We start from the raw sequence: 21,576 nt of genomic DNA, 5'->3' as shown, positions 1-21,576 counted from the left end.
CATAGAACTTTTTACCCAGAGATCAGCATTACCACTATTAATCAATTAAAATTCAGTTACAGTTTGCAGCACACAGTTTGTTTTTTTTTTTTTTTTAAATCATAGAACAGTTGTGCTTTGTGCAGTCACATGTAGAGCCAAGACACCTGGGAATTTTCCTGACCCTGGGTCCAGTAGGACCCTTTTGGAAGGGACTGAAAGATCTTTACTGCATCCTGTGCCCCAGACAAAGGCCCTGAGGATAGGACGACTCCCCTCCAAATGCCAGGTAGGATCCCAAGTGCTCTACACAGCACCTGGAATGACCTGACATCTTCCTTTGTCCAGGTCACTTTTTGCTCTTTTGCTGCATTATTTCATTAATGGTCATCCTTCGCGTCATCTGTTCTTGGGCCCCTTTGCTCTTTTAGGCCTTCAATTCTTACCCCCTTGTCCCCAGATCTCATGGTTCCTTTGATCTGTGTCAGTGCATTTTTGTATAACATTCATGGCACAGTTTCCATCTGCTCAGGTTAAAGCAAGATGCAGGGATCTTATTTTACCAAAATTTTCTCTTAAGCGCATGCATGCCCATGTGCACACATGCACGTGTGCACACACACACACAACTTTTCCTTTCCATTCTAACCTCTTAATCCTATAAAGGCATACACTAAGTTTATAGAGGCAACATAGGAAAACTCTAACTAATCACAGAACATTCAAATTCCTGCCCAAAGTACTACATTCTGTTTTTTCTTATTTATAATGATATTATTATTTTAAAGTATAGTTGATTTACAGTGTTGTGTTAGTGTCATGTATACAGCACAGTGATTTGGTTTTATATATATATATATATATATATATTTCAGATTCTTTTCACAATAAGTTATTATTAAATATTAAATATAGTTCCCTGTGCTATACAGTAGGTCCTTGTTTACTGTATATGTAGTAGTGTGTATCTACTAGTTCCAGACTCTTAATTTATCTCTCTATCCACCCTCTTTCCCCTTTGGTAACCATAAGCTTGTTTTCTATGTCTGTGAGCCTGTGTTTTTTTTTGTAAATAAGTTCATTTGTATCATTTTTCTTAGATGCCACATATATCATATCATATGATATAGTGTTCAATACTGTGGACAATGCAACTGCCAAAATTAAGAAGGAAGAAACAAGAACAGTGGTGGAATACACAGTGATACATAGTAGATGTTCAGCAAGCATTTGCCTAATGGATTTATTCGTTTCACTCAAAGCTCTGACTTACTTAGTAATTCCATACAACCTTGGAGATAGAAAAATGAGAAAAACCTAAAGCAGTAGGCTTTCTCTCAATAGCATGTTTTATTTGAATGTTCAGAGAAAAAGGCAGAAGAACAACTGAGCACTTTCCCCAGTCATCCAGAAGGTTTGTTCTGGAGTGTTTCTTACACATCAGAATTGCCTGGAGGGCTTGTTAAAACAGATTGCCAAGTGCCACCCTCAGAGTTTCTGATTCACCATATCTGGGATGGTGCACCAACTTCCCTGGTGATGCTGATGCTGTGGGTCACAGGGTGACTATCTTAGCTTGCCTGAAAGTGGGGAGTTTTCCAGAACTTTGGACTCTGAGTGCTTAAAACTATGACAATCTTGGGTACACTTACTGGTCTAGGACCAGACTTTGAGAACCATTAATCTTAAAGGTTGTATGGGAACCAGCAAGGTACTTGACAAGTTCAGATAATATCAATATCCCATAATATCTCAAATTTAGATAGCCAAATACAGTGATTGAGCCAGTCACAGAGGAGGCACTTATAGTTGGAAATTTGGTGTAAGTGGACTGGTTTCTAAGCCTTCTTCGCCACCCGACCCGTCCTCCGCCCAAGTCCCTGGACTGGAAGAAACCTCTGGTTCAGCTCTTCCCTGCTCTCCAGGTCGAATCTGCTTTGAAGTAGGGGGCCTAGATCCACCCTGGGAGGCACTGTGTATAGTGCAACTCCTGGGTCAGACAGACCTATGTTCAAATCTGCCACTTCTAAGTCATGCAGCCTTGCTTAAGGCATTCAAATTTCCTGAGCTTCATTTTCATATAGAAAATGAATATTATTAATAAAACGTCTTCCTCATGGACTTCCCTGGTGGCTCAGACGGTAAAGCCTACAATGCGGGAGACCCAGGTTCTATCCCTGGGTCGGGAAGATCCTCTGGAGAAGGAAATGGCAACCCACTCCAGTACTCTTGCCTGGAAAACCCCATGGATGGAGGAGCGTGGTAGGCTACAGTCCATGGGGTTGCAAAGAGTAGGACATGACTGAGCAACTTCACTTCACTTTCCTCACAGGTATTGTTATGAGAACTGTTGTGAGGATTAAAATGAAGGTAAGAATTAAGTCATATGTATGGCTTTCCTGCTGGCTCAGATGGTAAAGAATCTGGCTACAATGCAGGAGACTCAGGTTTGATCCCTGGGTCAGGAAGATCCCTTGGAAGAAGGCACAATGATCCACTCCAGTATTCTTGCCTGGAGAATCCCATGGACAGAGGAGCCTGGCTACAGTTCACAGGTTTGCAAAAATTTGGACACAACTAATTGAGTAACACTTTCACTTTCTTTTCATGGTGCCGAGCACATAGTAGGCCCAAAATAAATAGGAAGTATAATCATAATGCTCCCAAGGTCTAAGGCCCATTAATGCCTAGTTTATGAACTCAGAAAAGATGGAAAGTTTTCCCTTCCCAAAGAGCTATAAAGTCACTGATGTGAGGTACTTTGACTTCATTGTGTGACTTAAAGACTTGAGACCTCTGAAACATGTACATTACTGTATGTAAAATAAATGACCAGTTCAAGTTCAATGCAAGAAGCAGGGCACCCAAAACCGGTGTTCTGGAACAACCTAGAGGGATAGGGTTGGGAGGGAGGTTGGAGGGGTGTTCAGGATGGGGTGGAAACATGTATACCTGTGGCCAAGTCATGCTGATGTATGGCAAAAACCATCACAATATTGTGAAGTAATTATTCTCCAGTTAAAATTAATTAATTAATTTTAAAAAAGAACTCAGTGAAAGAACAGAAGAGAATTCAAAGATAGAAATTAGGTGGCAAAAAAAATTCAGAGAAAAATAACTCTTCTGCTTAACTAGAGACTAAGCAGTTTAATGAATTAAGAATCATTTAAAACATTTTCAGTTAACAGACCTCCCTACATCTACGTAACCACTCTCAGCCACATTTTTAAGTAGGCAAAGTTTGTTTTCCTCACTGGAATCCTGTGCTTGCCCAGGACCACCTTTCACATAGGGCTCAGTCTAGTGGGGTCTCCTACTACTGGCAACTGGTGCCTGCTAAACATCCTATAGTGCATGGGGCTGCCCTTCAACAACAGAATTATCTGATGTCAAATGTCATTAATCCCACAATTAAGAAACTATTTTATGCCTTCAGTACTCAAATTGCTGACAGAGGACCTTGTGTTCTGCTTTGTAACCTCTGGGCCAATGTCTTCCTAGAACAAGTTTCATCCAAGATTTGGGACCCTTTTAGAAGCATTGAACAAACATGAATATACTATGGTCTGGAATTCCAAACAGTTTAAGATACAAGTCTTATAAAATGTTTATAAATATTAGCCACATAGTATTCTCATGGGGGTGAAAAGTATTATGGTGGGAAGGTAGTAATACTTTTTTATTATGGTGAAATATATTCAAAATAAAATTTACCATTTAACCATTTTTAAGTGTACAGTTCAGTGACATTAAGCCCACATTCATTGTTGTGCAGCCCTCACCACCATCCATTGCCAGAACTTTTTCATCTTCCCTAAATGAAGCTCTGGGTCTCTGTCCCTGTGGAATTCCAGAAAAACATCAACTTCTGCTTTCTTCTGCTTTGTTGACTATGCCAAAGCCTTTGACTGTGTGGATCCCAACAAACTGTGGAAAATTCTTCAAGAGATGGGAAGACCAGACCACCTGACCTGCCTCTTGAGAAATCTGTATTCAGGTCAAGAAGCAGCAGTTAGAACTGGACATGGAACAACAGACTGGTTCTAAACTGGGAAAGGAGTATGTCAAGGGTGTATATTGTCACCCTGCTTACGTAACTTATATGCAGAGTACATCATGTGAAATGCTTGACTGGATGAAGCACAAGCTGGAATCAAAATTGCCGGGAGAAATATAAATAAACTCAGATATGCAGATGACACCACCCTTATGGCAGAAAGTGAAGAAGAACTAAAGAGCCTCTTAACGAAAGTGAAAGGGGAGAGTGAAAAAATTGGCTTAGAACTCAACATTCAGAAAACAAAGATCATGGCATCCAGTCCCATCACTTCATGGCAAATAGATGGGAAACATTGGAAACAGTGACAGGCTTTGTTTTCTTGGGCTCCAAAATCACTTCAGATGGTGACTGCAGCCATGAAATTAAGAACACTTGCTCCTTTGAAGAAAAGTTATGTGAGACAGCCAAAGAGACACAGATGTAAAGAACAGTCTTTGGGACTCTATGGGAGAAGGCAAGAGTGGGATGATTTGAGAGAATAGAATTGAAACATGTATATTATCATATGTGAAACAGATCGCCATTCCAGGTTTGATGAATGAGACAGGGTGCTCAGGGCTGGTGCACTGAGATGACCCTGAGGGATGGGATGGGGAGGGAGGTGGGAGGTGGTTTCAGGATGGGGAACACATGTACACCCATGGCTGATTCATGTCAATGTATGGCAAAACCCACTACAATATTGTAAAGTAATTAGCCTCCAACTAAAATAAATTAATTAATTAAAAAAAAAGAAAAGCTATGACCAATGTAGACAGCATATTAAAAAGCAGAGACATTACTTTACCAACAAAGGTCTGTCTAGTCAAAGCTATGGTTTTTCCAGTAGTCAAGTATGGATGTGAGATTTGGACTATAAAGAAAGCTGAGTGCTGAAGAATTGATGCTTTTGAACTGTGGTGTTAGAGAAGACTCTTGAGAGTCCCTTGGGCTTCAAGGAGATCAGACAGTCAGTCCTAAAGGAAACCAGTCCTGAATATTCATTGGAAGGACTGATGTTGAAGCTGAAACTCCAATACTTTGGCCACCTGATGTGAAGAACAGACTCATTGGAAAAGACCCAGATGCTGGGAAAGATTGAAGGTGGGAGGAAAAAGGGACGACAGAGGATGAGATGGTTGGATGGCATCACTGACTCAATGGACACACGTTTGAGCAAGCTCCAGGAGTTGGTGATGGACAGGGAGGCCTGGTGTGCTGCAGTCCATGGGATTGCAAAGAGTTGGACATGACTGAGTGACTGAACTGAACTGAACTGAAGCTCTACACCTATTAAACAATAACTCCTTGCTTCCCAGCCCCTGACAACCACTTTTCTACTTTCTATCTAGGCCTAGAATTTGCCTATTCTAGATTTCTCATATAAGTGGAACCATACAGTATTTGTCTTCTTGAAACTGGCTTATTTCACTTATCATAGTATTTTCAAAATTCATTCATGTGGTAGCATGTATCATAATTTTCCTCCTTTTAAAGAATGAATAATCTTTTTTATGAATATACCACATTTTAAAAAATTAATTCATCTATTGATGAACATTTGGCTTCTTTCCACCCTTTGGCTATTGTGAATAATTTTGATATGAATATGGTTGTACAAAATATGTTTGAGACCCTGTTTTTAGTTCTCTTAGATATATACCCAGAAGTAGAATTGCTGGATTGCATAGTGATTCTATTTAATTTTGTAAGTAACTACCATCCTGTTTTCCACAGCAGCAGCAGCACCATTTTACCCTCCCATCAATAGTGCACAGGGCCTTCAATTTCTCCACATTCTTGCCAACACTTGCTATTTTCTGTTGTGTTTTGTTTTTGTTAATCATCTAAGTAAGTATGAAGTAATAGTTCATTTGGTTTTGATTTCTAATTCCCTAATGATTTGTTTATGTGACTTTTCCTTGTGACTTTTGGCCATCTGTTTATCTTCTTTAGTGAAATGTCTATTCAAGTTATTTGCTCATTTTAAATTAGAATGTTTGTACTTTTTTGTTATTGTTGTTGAGTTGGAAATGTACAACCACTGAAGCAAAAACATTCTGGGCGTTCTCTGCTTTTCTGGCTCTGTCCTTGGAACACTGGGGTGGTCTAGCTCCCTCACCCCTGTTTTTATCAGTGAAGACCTTGGGGAATCTAGACCCTAAGACCTTGCTCTCAGCTCTTGGTTATCTGGTGATAAATTTCATACTAATAATTTCAGGCTAAAAATGGGCTAATAAAAGAACTTCCAGCTCATAATTGCATTCAAGAGTGTGGTTCTTGGATAAGATGCCCAAAGAAATGAGTTTCACTTGGTGAAATTTCTGGTACCTGGGGGAAATTAACTTTGAGTAGAGCAACTTTCAGTTTTATCTTCACACTGTTTAGGCAATGCTGTACTTCACTTATTTAATTTTCACACATTGCATGTCTTTTTCTCCAACTCTTTGAACTTTATGATAGAAAAAACTAATAACCTCTGCATTTGTGTTGAAGAATAGCTGGGTTCATCATAAAGAGCTTAAGGATATGTTTTTATTTAATTTTCTTTACCAACAGATTAAGAGTTTGCATACAATGTGATTCTCTGTACTTTAAAAAAATGTGTTTAAATTTACTCATGGAAACTGAGGAGGTTTGGGACAGAAGATTGTGTTTCTGCAGCTCATAAACTTACTCTTGCCAAAACATGTTGGATTCTGTGCATGGGCAGTCAGTAGTTGCTATGCTTTTTTTTAGAGGTGGGACTCTGCCTCATTTGCACACATGATGTCTTTATTTTTTATGAGAGGATTAATCATAGCTATGATTTCTATTGCTCTTACCGTGTACCAGGTACTGTTGTAACCTCTTTCTCTCTCAATCTCCCTAAAGGCTTGGAACCTATTTCCAGAGCTTTCATAGGTCTCTTTCTAGGGTCTGGTCTCCCAAAGGCAGACTATACTGTTAGTGTGTATACATCTAGGCCCCAGAATGATATTGTGGGATGTGTGAGTGAATCTTTCACAGTCAGCCTAGAGTGTTCACTCGTATATACCAGACAGGATCATGTAGTATTCATCCAGGAATGGGAAGAGAAGGGAGGTAGGCCAGCTTTCTCCGTGTTGCCAAATGTTTATGAACTCTAAGGAGCTCAAGAATTCTTCAAACCTGAACTTCCAAGTTGTTACGTAGGAATATTTATCAAGGTAGGAAGACAGAACATATTTTATTTAACAGTTTGTTAAACTTATTTGGACACATGGTATATAGACCTCCATTTGTACACTTGTCCCCATCCCACACACATGTTGGGAACAGGCTTGTTTAAAGCTATGAATATGATGTAACCGGAAGGTTTGAATAGGCTATCAGTGAGGTGGGGTGGTAGTGGTTGGTGAGGGGAGGGGAAGGCAAGGAGGACACATACCTAACTGAGGCAAGATTATCACTGTTCCTTAGAGCTGTAGACTTCTCAGGTGGTGCTGGTAGTAAAGAATCCGCCTGCCAATGCAGGAGACATAAGAGTCATGGGTTCGATCCCTGAGTCAGGAAGATCCCTGGAGAAAGAAATGGCTACCCACTCTAGTATTCTTGCTTGGAAAATTCCATGGACAGAGGAGCCTGGTGGGCTACAGTCCATGGGGTCGCAAAGAGTTGAGTGTGATTGAGTGTGTGCACACACACACACACATGCACACACACACACACACACACACACAGAGCTATATATGGACAGCTCCAATAAGATGAGTGGTTTAATTCAGAGTAGTTTTTGTTTTTTAGGCAGCAGTAAAGGGCCACTTTATTTTTTTTTTAATTTATTTTTTAGTTTTTGGCTAAGTTGTGTCCTTGTTGCCACACTCCGGCCTTCTCTAGTTTCAGCTAGTGGAGGCTACTCTTCTTTGTGGTGCGCATGCTTCTCATTGTGCTGGCTTCTCTCATTGTGGAGCATGGACTTTAGTAGTTGTGTTGCATGGGCTTTTTTGCTCTGCAGCACATGGCATCTTCCTGCACCAGGGATTGAACTCATGTGCCTTGCATTGGCAGTCAGATTCTTAACCACTGGGCCACCAGGGAAGGCCCAGTACATATAGCTTTGAACCAGACTCTCTGGGTTTTAATCCTGGTTCTACAATTTGTTAGCTCTAAAACCTTGAGCAAGTTGCTTTCTCTGTTTCTCAGTTTTCTTATTTGTAAAATGGGGATGATATTTATTGTATCTTCAGTTCAGTTCAGTCACTCTGTCGTGTCCAACTCTTTGTGACCCCATGAACTGCAGCACTCCAGGCCTCCCTGTCCATCACCAGCTTGAAAGGTTGTTGCTAAACCACGAAAAGACGCCAGGATTCTTGGCCTCCTGAGGAGAAGAATTCAATCCGGGGCCAGAGACGAGGCTTGATCGCTCAGAGCTTTTGTGTAATAAAGTTTTATTAAAGTATAAAGGAGATAGAGAAAGCTTCTGACATAGCATCAGAAGGGGGCAGAAAGAGTACCCCTCTGCTAGTCTTAAGCTGGATGTTATATAGTCACTAGCAGTTTGTTAATGAAAGAAAGGAATGTCTTAAAACTCAGAATGGCACCAGTCCCCTCATCCATAAGATGTATTTTGGAATAATCTTGGCACCACACAAGTCATTCTAGGCCATAAAATGATTGACTTGAATCTTGTAGAAAGGCAGGTTACCATACAAATAGTTTTGTTTACATAGATTAGGGGAACAATGCCTGAGTATAACATAATGGTTTGTCAAGTAGGTTCTGAGCCATGAGGCAAAACCAACTTGAAGACAGAGTCTGGGGTAAATGCATAGTGCATTAACATAGCTTAAGACAAACATTTCCATAAGAAGAATGCATTTGTTAACTCAATGTTTGAGAATAGTTAACTTCAGGCAGAAGCAGGTGTCATTATGGCAACACAGTATTTTAAGAGAAACCTCCTTTTAAATTTGTATAGAGAAGGGAAAAAAATATATATCACTAGTTTGTTTCCTCCTGCCGCTTAAAAAGATAAAAATGTCTGACACTTGCAGCCTATTTCCTCCATTTGGAGACCCCTGGCCTTCCTGCATGTTACCCTCTCAAGCTCCTGGAGCCTGCTCAAACTCATGTCCATTGAGTCTGTGATGCCATCCAACCATCTCATCCTCTTCTCCCACTTTCTCATCCCACCTTCAATCTTTCCCAGTATCAAGGTCTTCTCAAATGAGTCAGTTTTTCGATCAGGAGTCCAAAGTATTGGAATTTCAGCTTCAGTATCAGACCTTCAAATGAACATTAAGGACTGATTTCCTTTAGGTTGGAATGGTTGGATCTCCTTGCAGTCCAAGGGACTCTAAAGAGTCTTCTCCAACATCACAGTTCAAAAGCATCAATTCTTTGGCACTCAGCTTTCTTTATATTCCAACTATCACATCCATACATGACTACTGGAAAAACCATAGCCTTGACTAGATGGACTTTTGTTGGCAAAGTAATGTCTCTGCTTTTTAATATGCTGTCTAGGTTGGTCATAACTTTTATTCCAAGAAGCAAGCGTCTTTTAATTTCATGGCTGCAGTCACCATCTGCAGTGATTTTGGAGCCCCCCAAAATAAAGTCTGTCACTGTTTCCACTGTTTCCCCATCTATTTGCCATGAAGTGATGGGACCAGATGCCATAATCTTAGTTTTCTGAATGTTAAGTTGTGTTTTTTTTTAAATTTATTTTAATTGGAGGCTAATGACTTTACAATACTGTAGTGGGTTTTGCCATACATTGACATGAATCAGCCATGGGTGTACATGTGTTCCCCATCCTGAACCCCCCTTCAACCTCCCTCCCCATCCCATCCCTCAGGGTCATCTCAGTGCACCAGCCCTGAGCACCCTCTCTCATGCACTGAACCTGGACTGGTGATCTATTTCACATATGATAATATATATGTTTCAATTCTATTCTCTCAAATCATCCCACTCTCGCCTTCTCCCACAGTGTCCAAAAGTCTGTCCTTTACATCTGTGTCTTTTTCACTGTCTCGCATATAGGGTCATTGTTACCATCTTTCTAAATTCCATATATATGTGTTAATATACTGTATTGGTGTTTTTCTTTCTGACTTACTTTGCTCTGTATAGTAGTCTCCCATTTCATCCACCTCATTAGAACTGATTCAAATGCATTCTTTTTAATAGCTGAGTAATGTCCCATTGTGTACCACAGCTTTCTTATCCATTCATCTGTCAATGGACATCTAGGTTGCTTCCATGTCCTGGCTATTGTAAACAGTGCTGCAATGAACATTGGGGTACATGTGTCTCTTTCAATTATGGTTTCCTCGGTGTATATGTCTAGCAGTGGGATTGCTGGATCATATGGCAGTTCTATTTCCAGTTTTTTTAAAGAAATCTCCACACTGTTCTCTATACTGACTGTACTAGTTTGCACTCCCACAAACAGTGTAGGAGGGTTCCTTTTCCTCCACACCCTCTCCAGCATTTATTGTTTGTTGACTTTTTGATAGCAGACATTCTGACAGGCGTGAGATGGCACCTCACTGTGGTTTTGATTTGTATTTCTCTGAAAATGAGTGATGTTGAGCATCTTTTCATGTGTTTGTTAGCCATCTGTATGTCTTCTTTGGAAAAATGTCTGTTTAGCTCTTTGGCCCATTTTTGATTGGGTTGCTTGTTTTTCTGGAATTGAGCTGCAGGAGTTGTTTGTGTATTTTTGAGATTAATTATTTGTCAGTTGCTTTATTTGCTATTATTTTCTCCCATTCTGAAGGCTTTCTTTCCCCCCTTATCATTTCCTTCATTGTGCAAAAACTTTTAATTTAAATTGATCCCATTTGTTTATTTTTGGTTTTATTTCCATTACTCTGGGAGGTGGGTCAAAGAGGATCATGCTATGATTTACATCAGAGAGTGTTTTGCCTATGTTTTCCTCTAGGAGTTCTATAGTTTTGGTCTGACATTTAGATCTTTAATCCATTTTGAGTTTATTTTTGTTTATGGTGTTAGAAAGTGTTCTAGTTTCATTTTTTTACAAGTGGTTGACCAGTTTTCCCAGCACCACTTGTTAAAGAGATTGTCTTTTCTCCATTGTATATTCTTGCCTCCTTTGTCAAAGATGAGGTATACATAGGTGCGTGGATTTATCTCTGGGCTTTCTGTTTTGTTCCATTGATCTATGTTTCTGTCCTTGTGCCAGTACCATACTGTCTTGATGACTGTAGCTTTGTAGTATAGCCTGAAATCAGGCAGGTTGATTCCTCTAATTCCATTCTTCTTTCTCAAGATTGCTTTGGCTATTGGAGGTGTTTTGTATTTCCATACAGATTGTGAAATTATTTGTTCTAGTTCTCAGAAAAATACTGTTGCTATCTTGATAAGGATTGCATTGAATCTATAGATTGCTTTGGGTAGTATACTCATTTTCACTATAATGATGCTTCTGATCCATGCACATGGTATATTTCTCCATTTATTTGTGTCCTCTTTGATTTCTTTCATCAGTGTTTTATAATTTTCTCTATATAAGTCTTTTATTTCTTTAGGTAGATTTATTCCTAAGTATTTTATTCTTTTTGTTGCAATGGTGAATGGTATTGTTTCTTTAATTTCTCTTTCTGTTTTCTCATTATTGGTGTATAGGAATGCAAGGGATTTCTGTGTGTTAATTTTATATCCTGCAACTTTACTATATTCACTGATAGCTCAAGTAATTTTCTGGTGGAGTCTTTAGGGTTTTCAATGTAGAGGATCATGTCATCTGCAAACAGTGAGAGTTTTATTTCTTATTTTAAAATTAGGATTCCATTTACTTCTTTTTCTTCTCTGATTGCTGTGGTTAAAACTTCCAAAACTATGTTGAGTAGTAATGGTGAGAGTGGGCATCCGCGTCTTGTTCCTGACTTTAGGGGAAATGCTTTCAATTTTTCACCATTGAGGATAATGCTTACTGTGGGTTTATCATATATGGCTTTTATTATGTTGAGGTATGTTCCTTCTATTCCTGCTTTTTGGAGAGTTTTAATCATAAATGAGTGTTGAATTTTGTCAAAGGCTTTCTCTGCATCTATTGAGATAATCATATGGTTTTTATCTTTCAATTTGTTAATGTGGTGTATCACACTGATTGATTTGTTACTATTGAAGAATCCTTGCATCCCTGAGATACAGCCCACTTGGTCATCATGTATGATCTTTTTAATATGTTGTTGGACTCTGCTAGAATTTTGTTGAGGATTTTTTCATCTATGTTCATCAGTGATATTAGCCTGTAGTTTTCTTTTTTTGTGGCATCTTTGTCTGGTTTTGGTATTAGGGTGATGGTGGCCTCATAGAATGAGTTTGGAAGTTTACCTTCCTCTGCAATTTTCTGGAAGAGTTTGAGTAGGATGGGTGTTAGTGCATCCCTAAATTTTTGGTAGAATTCACCTGTGAAGCCATCTAGTCCTGGGCTTTTGTTTGTTGGAAGATTTCTGATTATGGTTTCAATTTCTGTGCTTGTGATGCGTTTGTTAATATTTTCTATTCTTCCTGGCTCAGTTTTGGAAAGTTTTACTTTTCTAAAAATTTGTCCATTTCTTCCAAGTTGTCCATTTTATTGGCACATAGTTGCTGATCATAGTCTCTTATGATCTTTTGTTTCTCTCTGTTGGCTGTTGTGATTTGTCCAGTTTTATTTCTAATTTTGTTTATTTTTTATTCCATTTTTTCTTGATAACTCTGGCTAATGGTTTGTCTATTTTATTTGTCTTCTCAAAGAACCAGCTTTTGGCTTTGTTGATTTTGCCTATGACACTCTTTGTTTCATTTGCATTTATTTCTGCTCTAATTTTTAAGGTTTCTTTCCTTCTGCTAACCCTGGGGTGCTTCATTTCTTCTTTTTCTAGTTGTTTTAGGTGTAGAGTTAGGTTATTTTTTTGATTTCTTTCCTGTTTCTTGAGGTAGGCTTGTATTGCTATGAATCTGAATCCCATAGGTTTTGGGTTGTTATGTTTTAATTATCATTCGTTTCTATGCATATTTTGATTTATTTTTTGATTTCTTCTGTGATTTGTTGGTTACTCAGATGTTTGTTGTTTAGCCTTCATATGTTTGTATTTTTAATAGTTTTTTTCCTGTAGTTGACATCTAATCTTACTGCATTGTGATCAGAAAAGATGCTTGAGATGATTTCAATTTTTTTGAACTTACTAAGGCTACATTTATGGCCCAGGACATGATCTATCCTGCAGAAGGTTTCGCGTGCACTTGAGAAAAACCTGAAATTCATCGTTTTTTGGAGAAATGTCCTATGGATATCAATTAGGTCTAACTGGTCCATCATATCATTTAAAGTTTGTGTTTCCTTGCTAATTTTCTGTTTGGTTGATCTATCCACAGGTGTGAGTGGGGTATTAAATTCTACCACCATTATTGTGTTACTGTTAATTTCCCCTTTCATACTTGATAGCATTTGCCTTACATATTGCAGTGCTCCTATGTTGGGTGCATATATATTTATAATTGTTATATCTTCTTCTTGGATTGATCCTTTGATCATTATGTAGTGTCCTTCTTTGTCTTCTTTCATGGCCTTTATTTCAAAGTCTATTTTATCTGATATGAGTATTGCTACTCCTGCTTTCTTTTGGGCTTCATTTGGATGAAATAATTTTTCCATCCTTTACTTTCAGTCTGTATGTGTCTCTAGGTTTGAGGTGGGTCTCTTGTAGGCAGCATATATAGGGGTCTTGTTTTTGTATCCATTCAGCCAGTCTTTGTCTTTTGGTTGGGGCATTCAACCCATTTACATTTAAGGTAATTATTGATAAGTATGATCCCGTTGCCATTTACTTTGTTGTTTTGGGTTTGAGTTTATAAACCTTTTCTGTGTTTCCTGTCTAGAGAAAATCCTTTAGCTTTTGTTGAAGAGCTGGTTTGGGAGTGCTGAATTCTTTGAGCTTTTGCTTGTCTGTAAAGCTTTTGATTTCTCCTTCATATCTGAATGAGATCCTTGCTGGGGACAGTAATCTGGGTTGTAGGTTTTTCTCTTTCATCAGTTTAAATATGCCCTTCCATTCCCTTCTGGCCTGAAGAGTTTCTATTGAAAGATCAACTGTTATCCTTATGGGAATCCCCTTATAAGTTATTTGTTGTTTTCCCCTTGCTGCTTTTAATATTTGTTCTTTGTGTTTGATCTTCTTTAACTTGATAAATATGTGTCTTGGAGTGTTCTGGCTTGGGTTGTTTCTTTTTGGGACTCTCTGAGTTTCTTGGAGTTGGGTGGCTATTTCCTTCCCAATTTTAGGGAGGTTTTGAACTATTATGTCTTGAAGTATTTTCTCATGGCCTTTCTTTTTGTCTTCTTCTTCTGGGACTCCTATGATTCGAATGTTGGGGTGTTTCACATTGTCCCAGAGGTCTCTGAGGTTGTCCTCATTTCTTTTAATTCTTTTTTCTTTTTTCCTCTCTACTTCATTTATTTCCATCATTCTATCTTCCACCTCACTTATCCTATCATCTGCCTCTGTTATTCTACTGTTGGTTCCCTCCAGAGTGATTCTGATATCAGTTACTGCATTATTCATTATTGATTGACTCTTTTTTATTTCTTCTTGGTCCTTTTAAAACTTTTTTGCATCTTCTCAATCCTTGTCTCCAGACTATTTATCTGTAATTCCATTTTGTTTTCAAGATTTTGGATTAATTTTACTATCATTATTCTGAATTCTTTTTCAGGTAGTCTCCCTATCTCCTCCTCTTTTGTCTGGTTTGGTAGGCTTTTATCATGTTTATTTACCTGCTTTTTCATCTTGTTTAGGTTGCTGTGTTTGAGGTGGCCTTTCTGTATGCTAGAAGTTTGTGGTTCCTCTTTATTGTGGAGTTTTGTCCCTGTGGGTGGGGTTGGATGAATGGCTTGTCAAGGTTTCCTGGTTAGAGAAGCTTGCATCAGTGTTCTGATGGGTGAAGCTGGAGTGTCCAGTAGTGAGTTTTGAGATGTCTATGGGTTTGGTGTGACTTTTGGCCGCCTGTATTTTTGTGCTCGGGGTTATGTTCCTGTGTTGTTGGAGATATAGCTTGGTATGTCTTGCTGTGAAACTTGTTCACTCTTGGGTGGAGCTTGGTTTCAGTGTAGGTATGGAGGCTTTTGGATGAGCTCTTCTCGATTAATGTTCCCTGGAGTCAAGAGTTTTCTGGTGTTCTCAAGTTTTAGATTTAGGCCTCCTGCCCCTGACTTTCAGTCTTATTCTTACAGTAGCCTCAATACTTCTCCATCCATACAGCACTGATGATAAAACATCTAGTGAATGTTGAAATGGTGAAAAGATTCTCCACAGTGGGGGACAATCATAGAGATTCACAGAGTTACATGGAGAAGAAAAGAGGGAGGATGGAGATAGAGGTGACCAGAAGGAGACGAGGGGGAATCATAAGAGGTTAGAGCAATCTAGCCAGTAATCAATTCCCTATGTGCTGTCCACAGTCTGGAACACTCAGAGAGTTTCACGGAGTTCCATAGAGAAGAGAAGAAGGAAGGAGATAGAGTTGACCAGGAGGAGGGGAGGGTGAGTCAAAAATAGAGAGGCCAATCTAACCTGTGGTCAGTTCCCTAAGTGTTCTCCACAGCCCAGAATACCCAAAGACATTCACAGAGTTAAGTAGAGAAGAGAAGGGGGTGGGAGCAGATAGTGGTGACCTGGGGAAGAAAAAGGAGAGTCAAAAGGCAAGAGAGCAATGAAGTCAGTAATCACACTCCTAAGTAAAAATGTGTACTGAAGATTGGATTCTTAAAGGTACAGAATTGATAACAAATACCAAAAAGCAAAGATTAAAAATCTAGAGTAGAGGTTAGACTCTCAAAAATACAATATTAAAAAAAATCACAAAAGTTTAAAACAAATATATATATATATATATGAAATTTTCTTTAAAAGTAGGGTCTTTTTTCTATGTAATAGTAGGTTTTAAAAATGAAAGTTAAAGGAGTAATAAATAACTTAAAAATAAAAAAATTAAAAAATGATAGTAGTATAATATATCTAAGAATTTCTCTGGAGCTACTGAGGGCAGTGTGGGGTCAGTTAACTTCCTTTTCCAGCTTATGGTTCTCCTCAAGGTCTATAGGTCCCCTCCAATGTAGCCAATGCATGTGTACTCAGTTGCTAAGTCGTGTCTGACTTTTTGTGACCCCATGAGCTGTAGTCCATGGGGCTCCTCTGCCCTTGGAATTTCCCAGGCAAGAATACTGGAGTGGGTTGACATTTCCTTCTCCAGGGGATCTTCCCAACCCAGGGATCAAACCTATGTCTCCTGCACCTCCTACACTGGCAGACAGATTCTTTATCACTGAGCCATTGTGGATGTCATTGTGGTATATAGATATCTTGAGTGAATTCTTAGCCAAAGCCTCCCTATTCCTCTGGCACTTTCCCCAGTTTTCAGGACAATATGCACATCCTAGAAGATGAACAGGGTGGGAAGAGATATTCCTGAGATGAGCTTCTCTGTGAGGTGGGAGGAGGGGGATTTGGCCCGAGGGTTTTCCTCACTCATATTTTGTCTTACAGGGTAGAAGGAAGGCCTGGCTGATGATCCTCTGGGGTGGGTGTTGGCAGTGAGAGTCCCTCAGAGGTAGTCATATCTGCTTGGAAGGCTGGGTAGTCACTTGCTCTGTCATAGACCGAAAACTATGGAATGAACAGCAGTGGTCCTCTATTTTTGACATCTTTTATTATTGACCTGTATATGTTGGGTATTAACTTGATAGAGACTGTGGTAGTAGCCACATTCTACTAGTGGGTGTTCAAATAATATGCCACATAGCTCACATAGTAGTTTCTAAGGGTCAGAGCCCCTAGGTGATAGTGACTTCAGCCAGCACAAACTTCAGGTTGAAGTGCTTTTTCCTAGGCACTTTATAGATCTCAGGTTGCAGAATCCTGGCTCAGACATCTGCATCAATAAGAGATGACTAGGAAGGACTTATGGACACCTGTAGGCATCCCGAGGGTTTCTAGAAATATTCTGTAAAAGGCTGAACTTTCTATATTCAAACAGGTAGAAGCTGAGAGCTATTGTGACTTTGGTAAGAGTATTAATATGGCCTCATTTGTATTCACCAATTGACAAAGGCCAAAACATTTGGGTACTAGAAGGATTTTCAGCAGTGGAAAGACTTGGTTAAATTTAAGATTTCAGATACTCTGATGTTAGTGTAGAAATGGGATAGGAGTTTTGCAGAAGCAGCAATTATGAAGGGATTATGGTAGTGTTCTGGTGCTAAGTGATGAGGGATGGCATTAAGACAGTGAAAGAAGCAATGGGATGGAGGGGAGAGATTTGAAAAAAATAGTTCTGAGAAAGACTCAATAGAACGTGTTTATTTTGATAGAGAAGATAAAGGAGAAGGAGAGGCCAAAGGTAACTTTCCAGGGAAAAGAGAGTTTTGTGAATGAGAGAAGAGGTCAACCAAGTCATTTCCATGATGAAGTCAAGTAAGAGAATAAGTAATACATGTCCACTTAATGGGGAGATTAGGAAGTCAATGGACTTCTGGTGCTTTTTATCCAATGGTCCATTCACTCCTGGCTCTTATTCTTCCTTTATGCTTATTTCTCATGTTCTTGGCCTCATAGAAGTTATACAAGTTGAGTCTGCCTTTTTGTTTTGACCTTTCCTAAAATCAACCCAGATATTCATGACCCAGATAATCACTCACATAGAGCCAGACATCCTGGGATGCGAAGTCAAGTGGGCCTTAGGAAGCATCACTATGAACAAAGCTAGTGGAGGTGACAGAATTCCAGTTGAGCTATTTCAAATCTTGAAAGATGATGCTGTGAAAGTGCTGCACTCAATATGCCAGCAAATTTGGAAAACTCAGCAGTAGCCACAGGACTGGAAAATGTCAGTTTTCATTCAAAATCCAAAGAAAGGCAATGTTAAAGAATACTCAAGCTACTGCACAATTGCACTCATCTCACATGCTAGCAAAGTAATGCTCAAAATTCTCCTAGCCAGGCTTCAACAGTACATGCACTGTGAACTTCCAGATGGTCAAGCTTGACTTAGAAAAGGCAGAGGAACCAGAGATTGAATTGCCAACATCCGTTGAATCATCAAAAAAGCAAGAGAATTCCAGAAAAACATCTATTTCTACTTTATTGACTATGCCAAAGCCTTTGTGTGGATCACAACAAATTGTGGAAAATTCTTAAAGAGATGGGAATATCAGACCACCTTGCCTGCCTTCTGAGAAATCTGTATACAGGTCAAGAAGCAACAGTTAGAACTGGACATGGAACAACAGACTGGTTCTAAATAGGAAAAGGAGTACATCAATGATGTATATTGTCACTCTGTTTATGTAACTTATATGCAGAGTACATCATGAGAAATGCTGGACTGGATGAAGCACAAGCTGGAATCAAGATTTCCAGGAGAAATATAAGTAACCTCAGATACACAGATGATACCACACTTATGGCAGAAAGCAAAGAAGAACTAAAGAGCCTCTTAATGAAAGTGAAAGAGGAGAGTGAAAAAGTTGGCTGAAAACTCAACATTGAGAAAACTAAAATCATGGTATCTGGTCCCATCAGTTCATGGCAAATAGATGGGGAAACAATGGAAACAGTAACAGACTTCATTTTTTTTTGGGGGGGGGCTACAAAATCACTTCAGATGATGACTGCAGCCATGAAATTAAAAGACACTTGCTCCTTGGAAGAAAAGGACAGGATATTAAAATGCAGAGACATTACTTTGCCACCAAAGTTCTGTCTAGTCAAAGCTATGGTTTTTCCAGTGGTCATGTATGGATGTGAGAGTTGGACTATAAAGAAAGCTGAGTGCTGAAGAATTAATGCATTTGAGCTGTGGTGTTGGAGAAGACTCTTGAGAGTCCCTTGGATGTCCAACCAGTCCATCTTAAAGGAAATCCGTCCTAAACATTATTTGGAAGGACTGATGCTGAAGCTGAAACTCCAATACTTTGGCCACCTGATGTGAAGAACTGACTCATTTGAAAAGACCCTGATGCTGGGAAAGATTGAAGGTGGGAGGAGAATGGGATGACAGAGGATGAAATGGTTGGATGGCATCACTGACTCAATGGATGTGAGTTTGAGCAGGCTCTGGGATTCGGTGGTGTACAGGGAGGCTTTGCGTGCTGCAGTCCATTGGGTCACAAAGAATCAGACACAACTGAGTGACTGAAATGAACAGAACTAAAAGCTAAACTCCCAACTAAATCTTTTCAGCCCTGGGTCCAATTCCTTTAGGACTCCCCACTTTGCTGACTTTGCTCACTTTGCTGACAAAGGTTAGTATAAGTGAAAGCTATGTTTTTTCCAGTAGTCATGTATGGATGTGAGAGCTTGAACCATAAAAAAGACTGAACATTACATTTAATAATCCATATTTCTCTTGAGAGAAATATGGATTATTAAATGTAACAAAATTACTAAAAATGGGAAAAAGTTTCAAAAGACTGGTTGTCTTCTTGGGCCATTTTTAGGGTTCATCTTTTCTCTTCACCAAAACCCAAGGAAGTAGCACAAGTTGATTTGGGAGTGATCAGTCCAAACCAGAGTTCATAGTGGACCTTAAGGGAGCAACCATCAAGATGGCTTCTAAAGGTAAATCCAGCAAAAAGAATGTATTTGAGCTGAAAACCCGTCAAGGAACAGACTTGCTGATTCAGTCTGACAGTGACACTCTTATAAATGATTGGCTTAATGTTCTCAGTAGTACTATCAGTAATCAGACAGTAGAACCCAATGAAGCAATCAAACAGGAGATACCAGATTCACCAGGAATTGAAAAACTTGATAAAGAAAAGGACCAGAAGGAGCCAAAGAAACTTCTTTCCATGAAAGTATCTAGTATAGATTCTTCAGAACAGGGTAAAAAAAAAACAAGAAAAACTTAAAGAAGTTTCTTACACAATGCCCCACTTTGCAAGCTGTTCGTGAAAAAGGTTCTATTAAAGATCAGGTATTTGGAGCTAATCTTGCTAATCTGTGTCAGAGAGAGAATGGCACAGTGACAAAATTTGTGAAATTATGCATTGAACGTGTTGAGCAATATGGGCTGGATGTTGATGGGATTTACAGAGTTAGTGCAACCTAGCATTGATCCAGAAGCTGAGGTTTGCAGTCAAGCATGATGAGAAATTGGACTTGAAGGATAGTAAATGGGAAGATATTCATGTCATCACTGGAGCCCTCAAAATGTTTTTTTTCGAGAATTACCAGAACCTCTTTTTACACTTAATCATTTTAATGATTTTGTTGATGCAATTAAACAAGAACCGTGACAGCGTGTCTCTGCTGTGAAGGACCTGATCAAACAGTTGCCAAAGTCAAATCAGGACACAATGCAGATTCTGTTCAGACATCTCAAAAGAATTATAGAAAATGGAGGAAAAAACTGAATGACCTATCAGCATAGCGATTGTTTTTGGTACCACTCTGCTCAAGCAAGAGAAGGAGACTGGTAACATAGTGGTCCACACCGTCTACCAGAATCAAATCATAGAATTAATTCTTCTTGAGAAAAATTCCATCTTTGGATGCTGACACTTACTGAAGACAACCTGTGGAATAGAAGCTGGATTTCATCAGATTCCAAATCCTCACACCTGAAGTATTGTATGTTTGGACCAAGCAGTGACTCTTTTCTTCTGCACTTTTCTGAGGGATCAGAAGGGAACAGAAGGGTCCAGATGTGTGTTATTTGCTGCTTTGTTGCAAGTTGATAAACCCGTGTGTACTTTTGAATTAATTTTATCCTGAATGTTTGCATTTCACACTCTGAATTTCAGTAAAAAAAAAAAATTAAAACCAGCAATTCTAACCAGTCATATACACTGGGTAATTTGGTAAGAATATATTTTTTTCTCCTCAAACTGGATAATGTAGACTTTTTTCTCACGATTTGATAGATTCATTACTTGATAGAACAACACTTACAATCAGTTATTTTGAAAATGCTCCTGGGCATTTAAAACAAAGTTAAGTATGTCTGTTTTGAAACCTGTGTATTTCTTTTCCAGGGTTTCTGCATGCAGTGGCAGTCTGAGTGCTAGGACCCATTACAACCCAGACAGCATCCCTTGATGAAGGTTGGCTGTCTTCACTGTGTAACATAGCAGCACACTAATAGTATTTAAAACACTGTGATATACTAGAATTGAATTTAGCATAAGCCAGTTCAGGGTATTTTGGGGCTGTCTATACTACACTGACTTGTATCTAGCAATCCTAATTCTCTCTAGTGCCATATTGAGTTCTTGTTATGACCCTGTGGAGAAACGAACTTTCTTTGATATAAGTTCAGGCTGAAGACTGTCTTTCAGCTTATGTATATAATTGTGCTGTATAGTCTCAGAGTACATTCTAATCCTTTGTTTCTAATCACGATACTGGTAATTCTTCTCCATGAATGTTAGGTTTCCTCCAGAAGTAGGCCATTATTTGAGGAAGTTAACTGTGTGCACTTTTAGATTTTAATTACATTTACAGCAATCACTGTAATGCATGTGGTACTGGAAAAATGATGAATAGACTTGCTAAATGGTAAATGAACTAAAAGAGGAAACT

At 39.0% G+C, this 21,576-nt stretch overlaps 1 pseudogene; it reads left to right on the top strand.

The window, feature by feature from the left end:
- LOC122435657 overlaps window positions 1–20,553 on the top strand; it is a 104,784-nt pseudogene extending 84,231 nt beyond the window's left edge.
- Window positions 20,554–21,576: the final 1,023 nt, after the last annotated feature.

The sequence above is a fragment of the Cervus canadensis genome, chromosome X (assembly GCF_019320065.1).
Source record: "Cervus canadensis isolate Bull #8, Minnesota chromosome X, ASM1932006v1, whole genome shotgun sequence".
Taxonomy (NCBI): domain Eukaryota; kingdom Metazoa; phylum Chordata; class Mammalia; order Artiodactyla; family Cervidae; genus Cervus; species Cervus canadensis.
Note: the sequence above shows the minus strand (reverse complement) of the source record. Positions and strands in the feature narration are given on the sequence as shown.